Raw genomic sequence first — 18,935 nt, 5'->3', positions numbered from 1 at the left:
TGAACCTTTCTATTCTCATTGCTTCTACAGATTGTGAATTAAAAATAAACATTTTTGCTAAAAGTATTATTATATTATTGATCGATTGACTATGACTTTTCAGATCACCCAGTAATGCTATCTGCAAGGTTAGCTCCAGGTAAATATTGCAATCCGTTAGCCATTCCTGGACCTGTGTCCAAAAACAAGCTACAAATGGACAGAACCAAAACAAATGATCTAATTCTTCTGTCTCTTCACAGCAAAATCTGCAGAGCTGGGAAGATTGTATCCCCCATATAAATAACATTCTATTGGTAGCAAGAATTTTATATAATAATTTAAATTGAAAGATTCAAATTTTTGAATTCGGTGTCGTTTTGCGTGTCAGTTCATAAACACTGTGCCATGGGATCGGTACGTCAAAAATCTCTTCCCAACTATTTTGCAATCTATATGGGACGGCTGTCAATCCTTTGGTCCTTAAGTGAAACTGATATACTTTTTTATTTATCACAGTTTTCCTTAACCAATTATGTTCTTTAATGCAAGGCCGACAGACAAGTTCCTTACTTTCTCCCCCTTCCACTTTCCTGTTCCACTTTTGCGGTAAGGCTGCAATTATTTGGTTGTAATTTTGGGTAGAGCAGACATTTCCATATGTTTTTGTTAGCTGCATAACTCCACCAGTCCTACCGATGATATCATTTACGAAGATTATACATTTTTTAAACATTCTGTCAAAAAATAAAGGTTTTTTGTCAATTAGTATATTTGAATTTAACCACAATATTTGTTGCATTATTTGTTCTGTCGTTTCTGGAGGATTAAATTGAAATTGCAACCAACTTTCTATGGCTTGTTTTAGAAATAGTGATATTTGGGAGATGATTTCCTTTTCAAATAACTGCAAATGAGTTGTTGTAATCTGAATAAAGGGAAAAAGGCCTTTCTTGAACATTGGGTGAGACAATCTTACTAATTTGCTTGAGAACCAGTTCGGATTTAAGTATAACTTTTGTATGACTGAAGCTTTTAGTGATCGGTCTAATGCTTTAATATTTAATAATTTCTGTCCTCCGAATTCATATTCATTATATAAATATGCCCTTTTAATTTTGTCTGGCTTGCCGTTCCAAATAAAATTCAATATTTCTTTCTCATATAATTTAAAAAACTGTTCGCTAGGCGTAGGCAAGACCATAAGCAAATAGGTAAACTGGGATAATACTAAAGAGTTAATCAGGGTGATTTTTCCACAAATTGACAGGTATTTTCCTTTCCATGGTAGTAAGATCTTATCTATTTATGCTAACTTTCTCTAAAAATGTATTGAAGTGAGATCATTTATTTCCTTTGGGATATGTATTCCGAGTATATCCACATCACCATCAGACCATTTTATTGGTAAACTACATGGTAATGTAAAAATTGTATTTTTTAGTGATCCAATACGTAATATAGTACATTTATCATAATTTGGTTGTAATCCAGAGAGGTTAGAAAATGTATCTAGATCATCTATGAGGCTGTGGAGGGATTCTAGTTGTGGATTTAAAAGAAAACATGAATCATCAGCGTACAATGACACCTTTGTTTTTAAGCCCTGGATTTTTAATCCTCTGATATTATTATTGGATCTGATTTTAATAGCTAACAGAGCTGGTGGATGTTAGAGACCTTGCACTCCTCCACCTTCCGTTTGAGGATGCCCCACAGATGTTCAATAGGGTTTAGGTCTGGAGACATGCTTGGCCAGTCCTTCACCTTTACCCTCAGCTTCTTTAGCAAGGCAATGGTTGTCTTGAAGGTGTGTTTGGGGTCGTTATCATGTTGGAATACTGCCCTGCGGCCCAGTCTCCGAAGGGAGGGGATCATGCTCTGCTTCAGTATGTCACAGTACATTTTGACATTCATGGTTCCCTCAATGAACTGTAGCTCCCCAGTGCCGGCATGCAGAATGTGGGCATCTCATGCAGCCCCAGACCATGACACTCCCACCACCATGCTTGACTGTAGGCAAGACACACTTGTCTTTGTACTCCTCACCTGGTTGACGCTTGACACCATCTGAACCAAATAAGTTTATCTTGGTCTCATCAGACCACAGGACATGGTTACAGTAATCCATGTCCTTAGTCTGCTTGTCTTCAGCAAACTGTTTACGGGCTTTCTTGTGCATCATCTTTAGAAGAGACTTCCTTCTGGGACGACAGCCATGCAGACCAATTTGATGCAGTGTGCGGCGTATGGTCTGAGCACTGACAGGCTGACCCCCCACCCCTTCAACCTCTGCAGCAATGCTGGCAGCACTCATACGTCTATTTCCCAAAGACAACCTCTGGATATGACGCTGAGCACGTGCACTCAACTTCTTTGGTCGACCATGGTGAGGCCAGTTCTGAGTGGAACCTGTCCTGTTAAACCGCTGTATGGTCTTGGCACCGTGCTGCAGCTCAGTTTCAGGGTCTTGGCAATCTTCTTATAGCCCATCTTTATGTAGAGCAACAATTCTTTTTTTCAGATCCTCAGAGAGTTCTTTGCCATGAGGTGCCATGTTGAACTTCCAGTGACCAGTATGAGGGAGTGTGAGAGAGATGACACCAAATTTAACACACCTGCTCCCCATTCACACCTGAAAACTTGTAACACTAATGAGTCACATGACACCGGGGAGGGAAAATGGCTAATTGGGCCCAATTTTGACATTTTCACTTAGGGGATAACTCACTTTTGTTGCCAGCGGTTTAGACATTAATGGCTGTGTGTTGAGTTATTTTGAGGGGACAGCACATGTACACTGTTATACAAGCTGTACACTCACTACTTTACATTGTAGCAAAGTGTAATTTCTTCAGTGTTGTCACATGAAAAGATATACTCAAATATTTACAAAAATGTGAGGGGTGTACTCACTTTTGTGAGATACTGTATATAACAGTATGTGGGCACCCCTTCAAATTAGTGGATTCGGCTATTTCAGCCACACCCGTTACTGACAGGTGTATAAAATCGAGCACACAGCCATGTCATCTCAATAGACAAACATTGGAAGTAGAATGGCCTTACTGAAGAGCTCAGTGACTTTCAAGGTGGCACCGTCATAGGATGCCACCTTTCCAACAAGTCAGTTTGTAAAATTTCTGCTCTAGTACCCTGGTCAACTGTAAGTGCTGTTATTGTGAAGTGGAAACGTCTAGGAGCAACAACAGCTCAGCCGCGAAGTGGTAGGCCACACAAGCTCACAGAACGGGACCGCCGAGTGCTGAAAAATCATCTGTCCTCGGTTGCAATACTCACTACCGAGTTCCAAACTGCCTCTTGAAGCAACGTCAACACAATAACTGTTCGTCGGGAGCTTCATGAAATGGGTTTCCATGGCCGAGCAGCCGCACACAAGCCTAAGATCACCATGCGTAATACCAAGTGTCATCTGGAGTGGTGTAAAGCTCGCTGCCATTGGACTCTGGAGCAGTGGAAACACGTTCTCTGGAGTGATGAATCACACCTAACCATCTGGCAGTCTCACGGACAAATCTGGGTTTGGTGGATGCCAGGAGAACGCTACCTGCCCCAATGCATAGTGCCAACTGTAAAGTTCGGTGGGGGAGGAATAATGGTCTGGGGCTGTTTTTCATGGTTCCCACACTTGTTCAGAGCCCTCTGCTGCGCACTGTACCCTACCCATCCACTTTCCTGATCGCATTGTGGTTCCCAGTGTAAGGCGCTAGTCGATTCAGGTGCAGCTGGGAACTTTATGGACAGGGCATTCTCACACAGTCTAGGCATTTCATTGGTTCCCCTATCCATTCCACTCCCCATCAGAGCACTTGACAGTCGACCATTAGGGTCTGGGTTTGTTAGGGAAGTAACCGCACCAATCACCATGGTTACCCACAAGACTCATTGCGAGAAAGTCACGTTTGTTATCATTGAGTCTCCTGCTTTCCCTGTGGTACTAGGTATCCCTTGGTTAGCACTCCACAACCCCACATTCTCATGGCCGCAGAGGGTTCTCACGGGGTGGTCGCGAGAGTGTCAGGGTAGGTGTCTTGGTGTTTCCGTTGGTGCAACCACGGTGGAAAGTCCAGACAGTACCTCCACCGTGCGCATTCCCCCCAAATATCTCGATTTGGTGCATGCGTTTTCCAAAACGCAGGCAACCAAGTTACCAACTCATCGGGTGGGAAATTGCGCGATAAACCTCCGGGTAGACGCTGTGCCTCCATGGAGTCATGTGTATCCCCTGTCACAGGCTGAAACGGAGGCTATGGAAACATACGTCTCCGAGTCCCTGCGTCAGGGGTTTATACGTCCCTCCAATTCACCCGCCTCCTCAAGTTTATTTTTTGTGAAGAAGAAAGACGGCGGTCTGCGCCCTTGCATTGATTATCAATCACTGAACAAGGAGACGATACGATTTAGTTATCCTCTCCCCCTCATTCCTTCAGTGATCGAGTCAATGCATTGACCACGCTTCTTCACCAAATTAGATCTCCGGAGTGCGTACAACCTGGTGCGTGTCCGAGAGGGGGATGAGTGGAAGACAGCATTCAGCACAACCACGGGGCATTATGAATACCTGGTGATGCCCTACGGTTTGATGAATGCTCCATCCGTCTTCCAGTCCTTTTTGAATGAGGTGTTTCGTAACATGCTTGGTCGCGGTGTAGTGGTCTACATCGATGACATTCTGGTGTATTCCACTACGCGCGCCAAGAATGTGTCCCTGGTTCTCAAAGTGCTGGCCCGACTGTTGGAAAATGACCTTTATGCCAAGGCAGAAAAGTGTCTGTTTTTCCAGCAGTCCATCTCCTTCCTCGGATAGTGCATTACCACCTCAGGTGTGGAGATGGAGGGAGATCGCATTTCAGCTGTGCGTAATTGGCTGACTCCAACCACGGTTAAGGAGGTGCAGCGCTTTATTGGCTTCGCCAACTACAATCTGGGGTTTATCCGGGGCTTTGGCAAGGTCGCAGCTCCCATTACATCTCTGTTGAAGGGTGGGCCGTCCATAATAATGCCCATGATTTTAGAATGAGATGAATGAGCAGGTGTCCACATACTTTTGGTTATGTAGTGTATGAGTAGGCAGGTTGCTTAGGATTCAAAACTTCTCAAACAGCCTCATTGATACTCTTAGAGGAGGTGCTTCCACAATAATGTGATTTGTACCGCATACAAGGTCAAGTATTGTATTCTTCACACACCACAGTAAGACCATCAGGCTTGATTGAGCTGTTTTGTCTTGTAATAATGTGGTGCATGCCTGTATTTCCTTAAACCTTTATTTTAGCAAAACATGTAATTGAAAAAAATGCTCATAATAACATCCTTTTTTGGTCAGTAGGTGCCCAACTAACATTTACATTTACGTCATTTAGCAGACGCTCTTATCCAGAGCGACTTACAGGAGCAATTAGGGTTAAGTGCCTTGCTTAAGGGCACATCGACAGATTTTTTTCACCTAGTCGGCTCGGGGATTAGAACCAGCGACCTTTCGGTTACTGGCACAACGCTCTTACCCACTAAGCTACCTGCCGCCCACAACAGGATAGATAGAGCCTGTCTGCATTCCTGATTTCTGTAACTGTTAGCTTATCTGTGTAATATTGACATACAGTAAGCTCAGAACCACTTGTGTTTCAAACATGGTCCGTTTTTATCAATTGCTGTGCTGATCAATGGACAGTTCATTACCTCTGTCAAAATAATGTGTCGTTTAAATGTATGTTTGTACTTTGTATTTATTTTTGCAATAAAGATGTTGACGCAACAATAATACACATTTACAATAAGCCTATATCTGAAAATACATACAACCAAATGATATATATATATATATATATATATATATATATACTGGTACTGTATTTACACTACCGTTCAAAAGTTTGGGGTCACTAAGAAATGTCCTTGTTTTCCATGAAAACACACATGAAATGAGTTTGAATAGGAAATATAGCAAAATGAATAGGAAATGTAGTCATTGACAAGGTTAGAAATTGAAATAATAATTGTGTCCTTCAAACTTTGCTTTCGTCAAAGAATCCTCCATTTGCAGCAATTACAGCCTTGCAGACCTTTGGCATTCTAGTTGTCAATTTGTTGAGGTAATCTGAAGAGATTTCACCCCATGCTTCCTGAAGCACCTCCCACAAGTTGGATTGGCTTGATGGGCACTTCTTATGTACCATATGGTCAAGCTGCTCCCACAACAGCTCAATAGGGTTGAGATCTGGTGACTGTGCTGGCCACTCCATTATAGACAGAATACCAGCTGACCGCTTCTTCCCTAAATAGTTCTTGCATAGTTTGGAGCTGTGCTTTGGGTCATTGTCCTGTTGTAGGAGGAAAATGGCTCCAATCAAGCGCCGTCCACAGGGTATGGCATGGAGTTGCAAAATGGAGTGATAGCCTTCCTTCTCCAATATCCCTTTTACCCTGTACAAATCTCCCACTTTACCACCACCAAAGCACCCCCAGACCATCACATTGCCTCCACCATGCTTGACAGATGGTATCAAGCACTCCTTGATTGGTTTGCGTCTCACAAATGTTCTTCTTTGTGATCCGAACACCTCAAACTTCGATTTGTCTGTCCATAACACTTTTTCCCAATCTTCCTCTGTGTTCTTTTGCCCATCTTAATCTTTTATTTGTATTGGCCAGTCTGAGATATGGCTTTTTCTTTGCAACTCTGCCTAGAAGGTCAGCATCCCGGAGTCGCCTCTTCATTGTTGACGTTGAGACTGGTGTTTTGCGGGTACTATTTAATGAAGCTGCCAGTTGAGTACCTGTGAGGCGTCTGTTTCTCAAACTAGACACTCTAATGTATTTGTCCTCTTGCTCAGTTGTGCCTCGGGGCCTCCCACTCCTCTTTCTATTCTGGTTAGAGCCAGTTTGCGCTGTTCTGTGAAGGGAGTAGTACACAGCATTGTACGAGATCTTCTGTTTCTTGGCAATTTCTCACATGGAATAGCCTTCATTTCTCAGAACAAGAATAGACTGACAAGTTTCAGAAGAAAGTTATTTGTTTCTGGCCATTTTGAGCCTGTAATCGAACCCACAATTGCTGATGCTCCAGATACTCAACTAGTCTCAAGAAGGCCAGTTTTATTGCTTCTTTAATCAGCACAACAGTTTTCAGCTGTGCTAACATAATTGCAAAAGGGTTTTCTAATGATCTTTTAAAATGATAAACTTGGATTAGCAAACACAACGTGCCATTGGAACACAGGACTGATGGTTGCTGATAATGGGCCTCTGTACGCCTATGTAGATATTCCATAAAAAAATCAGCTGTTTCCAGATACAATAGCCATTTACAACATTAACAATGTCTACACTGTATTTCTGATCAATTTGATGTTATTTTAATGGACAAAAAAAATGTTTTTCTTTCGAAAACAATGACATTTCTAAGTGACACCAAACTTTTGAACGGTGGTGTATATATTTTATTTGCAAAAATGTCTAAAAACCTGTTTTGCTTTGTCATTATGGGGTAGTGTGTGTAGATTGATGAGGGGGGAAAAACAATTGAATCCATTGTTGAAATGTAACAAAATGTGGAAAAAAGTCAAGGTTCTGAATACTTTCCAAATGCACTGTATAATAGACGCGACTATCATTGCGTCTATAATGACGCAGCGCAAGACTTCGTTAAGACTCTTTCACATAGGTTCACCAGTACAACATTGTTGATATTTTTCTTCATCCTAAAATGGAAGAAATTAGATTACGAAATGGACACTTTGTTTCAGCACTAAATTACCCTGCATGCAAAACTGCTTGAATGACGTCATTACAACCATCACATCATTATACACCCCGCTTTGTCTGAGGGTATCCTGCCTCTTATAATAACACTGGATGATGCTCTTATTAAGACCACCAATCAATCAACAAACAGGATAATTAGGAGAGTAAAATAATGAAGTTCTGACACCTGCATGCCCTCCAGGCCTTGGGAAGGGATGCAGAATTTTGCTAGTGGAATTCGTAATGCAGTGAGTTTCCTGCGCCAAAGAGAAAACAGGGATAAATCAAGTTTAATTGGTGATTGAACCGAACATGATCGCAACGCTCCCAAGGAACTGAGCACAACTGTTTGCCTCGCATGTTGTCAATGAAACCAAGCAGCCCTCTGAGGCAAGGAGGGTGTTTAAACCTCATGCTCACCTCAGTCGTCGTGTGAGTGTGTGTGAGAGAGAGAACCAAAGAAAGGTTAACCACAATAACAACCATTAATGTTTTCTATTTTAATTGCATGAAACATGAAAGATTTCTTACACCTCGATCACACCGACAGCGTCATTGCATTTCGGTACACCAGAAGTACATTCATTTCCAATGGAACGCTGCGTTTGCCTTGCAGCGTTGCATTGCAGAGGCAGTTGCAATGCGTTCTGTGTGGTGCATACAGTGCCTTGCAAAAGTGTTCATCCTCCTTGGCATTTTTCCTATTTTGTTGTATTACAACCTGTAATTTAAATGGATTTTTATTTGGATTTCATGTAATGGACATACACAAAATAGTCCAAATTGGTGAACTGAAATAAAAAAATTACTTGTTTCAAAAAATTACGGAAAAGTGGTGCGTCCATATGTATTCACCCCCTTTGCTATGAAGCCCCTAAATAAGATCTGGTGCAACCAATTAGTCACATAATTAGTTAAATAAAGTCCACCTGTGTGCAATCTAAGTGTAACATGATCTGTCACATGATCTCAGTATATATACACCTGTTCTGAAAGGCCCCAGAGTCTGCAACACCACTAAGCAAGGGGCACCACCAAGCAAGCGGCACCATGAAGACCAAGGAGCTCGCCAAACAGGTCAGGGACAAAGTTGTGGAGAAGTACAGATCAAGGTTGGGTTATAAAAAAATATCCCAAACTTTGAACATCCCACGGAGCACCATTAAATCCATTATAAAAAGAATATGGCACCACAACAAACCTGCCAAGAGAGGGCCACCCACCAAAACTCACGGACCAGGCAAGGAGGGCATTAATCAGAGAGGCAACAAAGAGACCAAAGATAACCCTGAAGGAGCTGCAAAGCTCCACAGCGGAGATTGGAGTATCTGTCCATAGGACCACTTTAAGCCGTACACTCCACAGAGCTGGGCTTTACGGAAGACTGGCAAGAAAAAAAACATTGCTTAAAGAAAAATTTTTGGCTAGTCAAAGCCCATACCTCAATCCAATTGAGAATCTGTGTTTAACTTAAATATTGCTGTACACCAGCGGAACCCATTCAACTTGAAGGAGCTGGAGCAGTTTTGCCTTGAAGAATGGGCAGAAATCCCAGTGGCTAGATGTGCCAAGCTTATAGAAACATACCCCAAGAGACTTGCAGCTGTAATTGCTGCAAAAGGTGGCTCTACAAAGTATTGACTTTGGGGAGGGTGAATAGTTATGCACGCTCAAGTTTTCTGTTTTTTTGTCTTATTTCTCGTTTGTTTCACAATAAAAAATATTTTGCATCTTCAAAGTGGTAGGCATGTTGTGTAAATCAAATGATACAAACCCCCCAAAAATCTATTTTAATTCCAGGTTGTAAGGCAATAAATTAGGAAAAATGCCAAGGGGGGTGAATACATTCGCAAGCGACTGTCCATTGGCTTTATTGAACGTATGCGTCAAACTGTGTAGACGGCTTGACAGAAATGGTAACAGAAGGTGAATGTTGAACTTTTGTTGCACACATATACAGATGATGCTGCGTCACATTTTGCGCAATGACGCTGTCGGTGTGGTCAAGGCGTAAGTCTATCATCTGGGTGGGCTGTATAGGGCCGTAATGCAGCAGGATTTCCAGTGCCGTGGAGTCAATAACATATATCAATAATATGGAGTCAATATCATTGACTTAAATCAGTTTAACTCAGACAAAAGCTTGTCCAGGACATATTGGATGTCATGGTTTGAAAGATGACTATCAGGCAATCTAAACCTTGATATGGCTATGCTTTTACACTAGTTCAGCTGGATCCCAATCTCTGATATTTTTTGCCACTAGTAAGTATCTGGCATTGTAACAAAGACAGATGCGTCTGAACAAAATGTCTTCCACAAGGGTTTCAAATAAATATCACTCAAGGGACTCTTGATGAAAATCTCTTGGAATCCAATTGGATTCAACTTGTCTCTTCCCTGTTGATTTGACAGCTAGATCAAGCCCTAAGTAGTCCCAGACCCCAAGGTAAAACCCCTACATGGTTGGACCTCAGAGCCAGTGGGAGGATAGGACCCCATGTCCTTTAAAACCTCAGGCAGTCAACATTAGACCAATAGACAGAGAGAGATCGGTGGGAATGTACAGTATCACTTTTATGTGCAATCCTCTTAAAATTGTCAATTTCTTACTGCTCCCTGTTTTCTGAAACATTGGTCAATATTGTTGACAATAAAAACAGGTTGTGTCATTCGACCATAACACATCACACAATAAATCTTATTCACGGTGACATGGTTTTCAAAGAGGCTTGATAAATGAACTGATACGGGTGCACCCCTCAAATCCCTTACTTTAATGTATGTAGGAGGAAAAGAAGAGACGTCATGTCTAGGTACAGTAAGTCCTGGGCTGTTTCCCAAATGGCACCCTATTCCCTGCATGTACTCTAGATAGTGTACTACTTTTGACCTGAGCCCTATGGGCCCTGGTCAGAAGTAGTGCACTATACAGGGAATAGGGTGCCATTTGGAACGCGGCCCAGGAGTATCAGCTGCTGCTGTGCTCTTCTCATTACTCTGGTCAGGCTGCTGCTGCCTGCCAGCACTCCATCACACACAGCCATCAAACCAATGTCATCTCAACCTGCACCATGACACACATCTCCACAAGGACACACATCACATCCCACACCTCCTAACTGACACTGCTTATCATAAGGCATTTCAACATGAGAGAGAGCTATAGAGGAACATCTATCATTACAATGACACACCCATTAATCTACAGTATAGGAAAAATATATATATTTTAAATTGACGCATACTCTCTCTCCCAGACAATGTGGTAGGCTACAGTACATTAACACATGTACAGTATCTCAGGCTTCTCCAAGAAGTTGGTTAACAATGCCACAGAGAGATGCTCAATGTCATTTCCATGTAAAAGGACCCATGTGCACCAACATGTGAAGTTCATAGCAGCATTTCAAATTGGGTGTCAAATGAAAGCTAAGAGCCTATATATTTTTTTAATTAAGGCATAAATAAAACATTTAAACCATTTTCCATCCTAAAAATTTTGAATAAGCAAAGGCTTTGATTTATTGTCAAACAGATGGAAACGGGGTCTTAGAAAACCTGTACTGGAAAAAGTCTTAAAAAGGTATTAGAAATACATCAAAACACAATAATGTTTAAGTAAAGACCCCCTGCCAACTAATTTCAACACTTATATTTAGTATAGCATATTTTTTTCAACCTTCTGTAAGTTTAAGAAACATTGCCTTATGCCTTGAAATTCTGTAACCAAAAACCCACATATCATTAAGATATTTATTAGGTTTATCTTATTTTATTAGGATCTCTTTTAGTCCTCATTTGGACTAATCTTTCAAGAGTACTTAAACATTAAAATACAATTGATAATACAATCACATTTTCACATATAACACACTGTTACAAACAACATACATAGTACATACATATTGACCAGATAAATACTCTTAACAGTCTGAAAAGATAGATTGATTCCTTCATCTACCATAGTCCTGCACAACCTTCAATTTAATATATTTAAATGGTTCTAAAGTATTGTTTGAATTTATATATTGAAAGGTTTTTGCTCAAATAAATTATTCAATTTCTTTATTGCTCTGAATCGAAATGTTAATTTGCCTATTTCTCTTTTCTGCCGGGATAACACATAGATGGTGTCAATATATTCCTAGTATTGACTGAATGTCTGTCTCTTACCAACTGAATACTGTTGTGAATGGCCGTTTTAAATGGTGTGCATTGTAAAATAAAATAATCATATATTTTTTAATTATCTTGTCAATTGATAAATGCATGTAAACACCATTTACGCACCTTTCTACTTGTGAAATAGCATATTCTTGATCTGAGTTCTAATCACGCCTGCCTCTTTGCGAACAATTGGAATCACGATTCAGGTATGCTCGTTATGTTGACCTGCTCCTCCCGGATTTGCCTCGTTAGGAGCGCATTCATTCACCACTCTGTCCAATGGTAACCTCTGCCCACGGTACAGGCAGAGAAGTGAAACTAACTAGCTCAGCCCAGACCAACGCTGACAGGTGGCAAGTACAAACGTCCCTCGACTCCTGCCGTGTCAACAGACATACCCCAAACCAAACCCCCCAAAAATACTCTCGGAGAATGAATGTACAACCGCTAATATTTCAGTCAGGTGGCCAGCTAGCTAGTTAGCTCAAGCCATGGGCTCTGGCTACTGTTAGTCAGCTAGCTAGCTAGCTAACGTTACAGCTAGCTAACTGGCTAGATTGGATGAAGTTAGAAGCTAATGCTAAACAAAGCCTGACCTTAGAAGGAGCAGTTGACTGAAATTAAGCTAGCTATAATCTTAACAAAAGATAGGCTACTATAAATTCTCAAAACATAATAACTTTACAGAGAGTAGTGAGACAGACAGTGGAGAGGCAGGCTGCAATGCAGGAGGCAGAGGAGACACAGAGAGGAAGCAAGCAGATAGAGGTTCGTAGTACAGTGGTTTCTAAACTTGGGGTCGGGAACCAATGTGGGGTCTCCTGTATTTGAAATGGGGTCCCCTGAGAGAATCCATAATCTTATCAAACACATTAATAACTTGTTTCTCTTCAAATGGGTATGGAATACAATTTCTTTGAGTCAACTAAGGACCTTTTACACTGTTAGAATGCACGTTCATGTCGTTATGTGTTGGGACAGCCCGTGGGACCTAACATTTTGTGAAATATAAGGACAATTTAAATATAAAGACTATTTTACTTTACAGAGAGTGGTGAGACAGGCAGTGAGGAGGCAGACAGTAGTGAGGCTGAGGCAGATTGCAATGCAGGAGGAGAGAGGGGGGAAGAAAGCAGACATAGGCTATCCAAGCATTTGGACAGTTGAGTAAAGCAACACCTACACTAAAAAAGAGAATCCGTGCAATCAAACAATACAGTTAAAAAAATGTAATATGTTTTGGTTTATATCGGTGGTTGTTCATCTTATCTCGCTCGCCCACTGGAGTTTATAGTTTACTCCAGTGGTGATTTTAGATGCATGCCAGCAAACCCACTACAACACTAAACAATACATTAATTGCACTATAACAGTGACAAATGGTGCCCACACACTAAGGCCTACATAAAGCTGTCCCAACAGCAGAGTCCCAACAGCAGTCCCAACACCTTACCACTGCTACACCTGGCTATCAGCGGAGTCTGGCAGCGAAACAGTTCATTCACCCTCATTTACTGCCTTTAAAAAAAACATAGATGATATGGCTGACTTGCTTAAACAAATGTGGTTTCTACTGACAATTGAGATGTACAAACTAAGGCATAAGGAGACGACGAGCGGATTTTGTCATCAAACTCTGGCATTCTCTGAATTTATGGTGCTTTCAAGACAACTGGGAACTTGGAAAAGGTTGAATCATGATGACGTCAGTGATCTTCAGGTTGGAGCTCTAGAAAGAGGGCTGAGTTCCCGACATGCAATTCCGAGTTGGATGACCGTTGAAAACGTATTTCGTTTTTTTTCCGAGTTCCCAGTTGTCTTGAACTCACTGAAATCAGATTTCCCAGTTCTGAGTTTCCAGTTGTTTTGAGCACGGCAGAAGTCATGCTGGATTGACACCATGACCAATGTTGAATGTTTATCCTTTTAAGCTTGGAAAAGAGACCCTTAAACCCAGACTTGGGACCACACACCCACTCCACTGAATAGCAGGCTAGTGATTGCTTTGCAATGCTTGCAGTTAGCCACTGATTCCTTCCAAACCACTCATTGTTGAATTAGCGATTTCCAACTTGTTGTGTAATGTTTATGTCCAATGGCCGAAGAGCACCGATACGTTTTATTTATAATTTCTCTTCATTTTTTCTCTTCATATGACAAGGATTAAAAAGGATTTGCCAGTAGATTGTCAACTTGATTCATAATGAAGACTGCTAGCTTGCTAGCTTAGCTTTTGAAAGTATAATGTTAACTTGAGCAGTCCAATCAAAGCTGCTGTAGATATAACGTGATTTGACGTCATTTTATCTGTGGCCAATGACCTTGAGCCTTCTTGGATGGGTACTTCTAATGTAACTCTATGGCAGCACCCAAGGGGCTTGAATTTTCTAGCTCTACCCTTAGATTTGGTGGTCAGGTAATGTCCCCATGAGTGACAGAACACTGAGCCAATCACAGTGCAACTAGAGAACATTACCAACCTCTACGCTCTGTATTTTCCGCTGGCTGCCCCACCACCACAGAAAGCACTGAGCTAGGCTGAAACACCTGCATTTTGGAGCTGCCTTACTCAATAAAGCAAAATAGAGACCAAGTTTGTACGCGGGCTTTATGAACGCAAATTGTTTTTATTGTTTTTTTTATTGTTTGCAAACTGATATGTGACACGTATTAATGCCAAAATAACATGCAAAACACACTTTACTTTTTATTTATTTATTATTATTTGCTAGAAAGGTGGGGCTCAACAGGTGGGGCTCTGCCCTTTTTTAACCACTACATCACTAAAGGGAGGATAATGAAAGTTCACAGAAGTAACAAGTAAAGGTATACCTACAGTATCAATTAGTTAAGTGTTTTTACTGATATCAATTTTGTTTATGAATTATTATGTGATTAAAACTCTAAATTCTGTCACCAAATCGGTAACAGAATTTCCTAAACTTTTGCAGGTTTAAAGCTTATTTCCTGCAATTCTATACATTTTGCCATGTCTAATGTGTATTCATGTGATATTTGAGTGACACATTTTTTAAAACTATCTATGGGCTAAAATACCTACTTAAAACAACATTAGCTGGCTAGTTGATCTGGACATTTCTGACAAGTTCTAAATAGCTCTCTAAGGTATGCAATGACTAACATGACAAGAGGAACTGATGATGCACTACCCAATTTCGAAATTGCAAATTGTGCATTCTACTATTACAACTTTCAAGAGTAAGTTTGGAAACTTACTCTCCCACAGTTTGGGAACCACTGCATTAGAGCACAGTACAGTACAGCAAAGAAAAGTAGAGTTTAGTTCAGTACAGTAGGCCTATAGTAAATTACAGTACAGTAGAGCACAGTAGAGTACAGTACTGTACAGTAGACTAGCATGAAGTGGAGTAGAGTTCAGTACAATACACAGTAGAGCACACTAGAGTTGAGTACACGATAATGTACTGTACTGAACTATACTCTACTATACTGAACTCTGCTGTACTGTATTGTACTAAACTATACACAGCTTGACTACACTCTACTCTACTGTTCTGTACTTTGATGTCCAAACTTGTGAAGCATAGACGTCTATGATTGGTTCAGATTTGGTCCAGTCTGGACCATCCAAATGTAGTCTTGTTTGGTGGCGGTGCTCATTAAAATAATAGCCAGTGTGTAGAATAATACCCAAATATGCAAAGGACAATATTGCATATTTTATACCTTTGTGTACTTATTCAAGATACTTCACCATAAAGACAATGACATTCATACCCATAATTATGCATTTCTGTATAGTACCCATCAGGGACCCATGATGAAATTATGTTAACGGGTATAAGTCCACTTCCCTTACTGTAGTTCAATAACCAAAATAGATATTTTCAAACTCAAGGTGTCATGTTATTGCTGACACCCCATTCTTTTTGCAGACATGTTTGAATCTTAATTTGGATCAGATATTTAACAAAGGTTTTGGAAAACGTGGTCACATATAAAATGTAGTCTGCACAGTTCTGCCAGTAAATGTGTTTCAGAAATGTTTTCTGTGTAAATTGTTAAAAGTAGTTGTTGTGGATAGAATTCTATGGTTTGGCATACATTTTAAGTAAAATCTGAGTCAGCGCAATTCCGAAACCGTGGAATTGCCTTCAACCTACCGTCACGATGTTCTTTACATGTCCAGGACCAATGCTACACACAGAGACGGAATGGCACAGGTAGATTCAGGAGGAGTTGATAGTATCCCAAAAAGTAAATCTTGCAACAACATAATGGTGCATTGAGTATAGGGATCAGTTTTCTTTGTGTGTTTGAATTTACATATTTTGTAAATCGAGCTTAACCAGTCTGTGAGTTCAGATAGAGCGATGTGATACATTAAAATAGAGTTGGCTGTAATAAGTAATGGTCACTCAGACCATTGAATGAAATAAGCAGCAAATTCAATAAGAAGCACTGGGCACAAGCTGCTGACATAATCTCCATTGATACATGTAGTCAATAAAGGCAATGAACCCAGGGTTTAAGAGCATTACTCCAAAATGTGTTGAATAACTAAAGGGTGCTTTTGATGGTTGGCTGATTAGCTCTCATTCTTGCCTGAATGGTTCATATTTAATTTGACAGCTGTCTCATCAGTAAAGTGTGTTGGAAGCTATAAGGTCTTAGCTATACAGTACAGTGTAGTGCCTCTTTCAGTGTGGTATACAGAGACCAGACATAACACCAACGCTTAACTTCCATTACACCTGGCTTAATAACAGTATGTTTCATGGATTTAACAGTTTACCTCTACCTCGGTGTCCCGTATATGGGACGGTTGAGCTAACGTGCGCTAATGTGATTAGCATGACTGTTGTAAGTAACAGCAAACTTTCCAGGACATAGACATGTCTTTATATAGGCAGAACGCTTAAATTCTTGTTAATCTAACTGCACTGTCCAATTTACAGTAGCTATTACAGTGAAAAAATACCATGCTATTGTTTGAGGAGAGTGCACAACAACAAAAAATGTATCACGGCAACTGGTTTGATACATTCACCTCTGAAGGTAAATAATGTACTTACATTCAGTAATCTTGCTCTGATTTGTCATCCTAAGGGTCCCAGAGCTAAAATGTAGCATAGTTTTGTTTGATAAAATACAATTTGAACCCCTGCTGTCTCTGGCTCCACACCCACCCCGCCCTGCCATCTAGATGTGTGAAAGTTAGTGTATAAGCTAATGATCCATCATGTATGACATTCCTGGGAGTGTGTAAACTTACATTTTGTATTACAATATCATTTTTGTATGTTCTCTATAGTTATGTACTTGAAAATGTATCAACTGACTTTACTGGATCAATCTGAAACTTTGCACACACTGCTGCCTTTCTCTTGCTTTTCAAAGATGATAGAAAAATAAAAATGCATGTTTTTTTGTTTATATTATCTTTTACCAGATCTAATGTGTTATATTCTCCTACATTAATTTAACATTTCCACAAACTTCAAAGTGTTTCCTTTCAAATGGTATCAAGAATATGCATATCCTTGCTTCAGGTCCTGAGCTACAGGCAGTTAGATTTGGGTATGTCATTTTAGGCGAAAATTGAAAAAAGGGTCCGATCCTTAAGAGGTTAACAGTAAAACAGCAAAAGTTTATAGACTAGCAAGGTGACTCAGCTTCTATTGTGATCAAAGAGTATCACTGAAGAGGAACTTTCTTCTCCGTGACTGTCCTCCAGTGTCGATGACATTGGCATTGACCAGCTAGAGGTCCTTGTCAGCTGTGTCCTGTGGGAATATAATGACCATATGTCAAGGGAACAAAGAAAGCTCACTATTAGCATACTAAGGAGCTGATTTCGACATATGCACCCCTTTCCTACCCACTTCTCAGTATTTGGTATTCAGACTTACGTTATTCAGTCGTGTAATGTGCTCTGCAGGTGTGGCTACCTTGCACTCTCTGAATACATATAATTCACCCTCCCTCTTGCTGGCCAACAGATTTTCATTCAATAGGGTTTTCAGTAAATGTATCTAAAGCCATTCCCTTTAAATACGGTGTACCTTTTAATTATAATTTTATTGACAGACTCAATAGAATACATAGAGAGAACGGGTTCAGAATATATAGATCAATGAAAGAATGCCATCTATGCATCTTCTCAGTTTTAGCACCAACTGGTAGATTTAAAAATACTCTGATCTTGTAGATTATTTAGCCAAATTGATGGGTTAGGAAAATACATATGAAAAAATAAATAAACAGGTTTGAAGTGCCTTTACACACGAAATATATTGATGAATAAAAAATACAGTGGTCAAGTTCATCCAATTACAAGTTCAAGCCATTAAATATTGGAAGGTGGAAAAAAGTGTACCATAGGGGTTGAACAATAGTCCTATAAATCTACCCTAATTCTCTCTAATCATGGAACTGTATGAAAACTGTCCAGGCTTCAGGTTTAACATGCTATGTGTGATCTGAGTTCCATAATGATTCAAATAGGCTACATGTCCCAAATTATTATACAACGTTAGCCTAATATGATCCACCAATGCTAGCGACACTCAGGAACAATTTACACGGACGTGACAGAGGAAAGAAAGGTAAATGGAATCGAATTATGCAAAATGTAAGCTACAAATTTAAGAAAACATAGTTCAAATCAAATTGTATTTGTCACATGCGCCGAATACAACAATGCTCACGTGAAATGCTCACTTACAAGCCCTTAACCAACAATGCAGTTCAAGAAATAGAGTTAAGAAAATATTTACTAAATAAAGTAAAAAATTAAAAGTAACACAATAAAATGACATAACAATAACGAGGATATATCCAGGGGGTACCGGTACCTAGTCAATGTGCGGGGGTACAGGTTAGTCGAGGTAGTCTGTACATGTAGGTTGGGGTACTAGCTAGCTGTGCCACTAGAGATCCTGGTTCGAATCCAGGCTCTGTTGTAGCCGGCTGCGACCGGGAGACCCATGGGCCGGCGCACAATTGGCCCAGCGTCGTCCAGGGTAGGGGAGGGAATG

This window comes from Coregonus lavaretus (genome assembly GCF_964263955.1).
Source record: "Coregonus lavaretus genome assembly, chromosome: 22".
Lineage (NCBI taxonomy): Eukaryota > Metazoa > Chordata > Actinopteri > Salmoniformes > Salmonidae > Coregonus > Coregonus lavaretus.
This window is presented reverse-complemented; position numbering follows the sequence as displayed.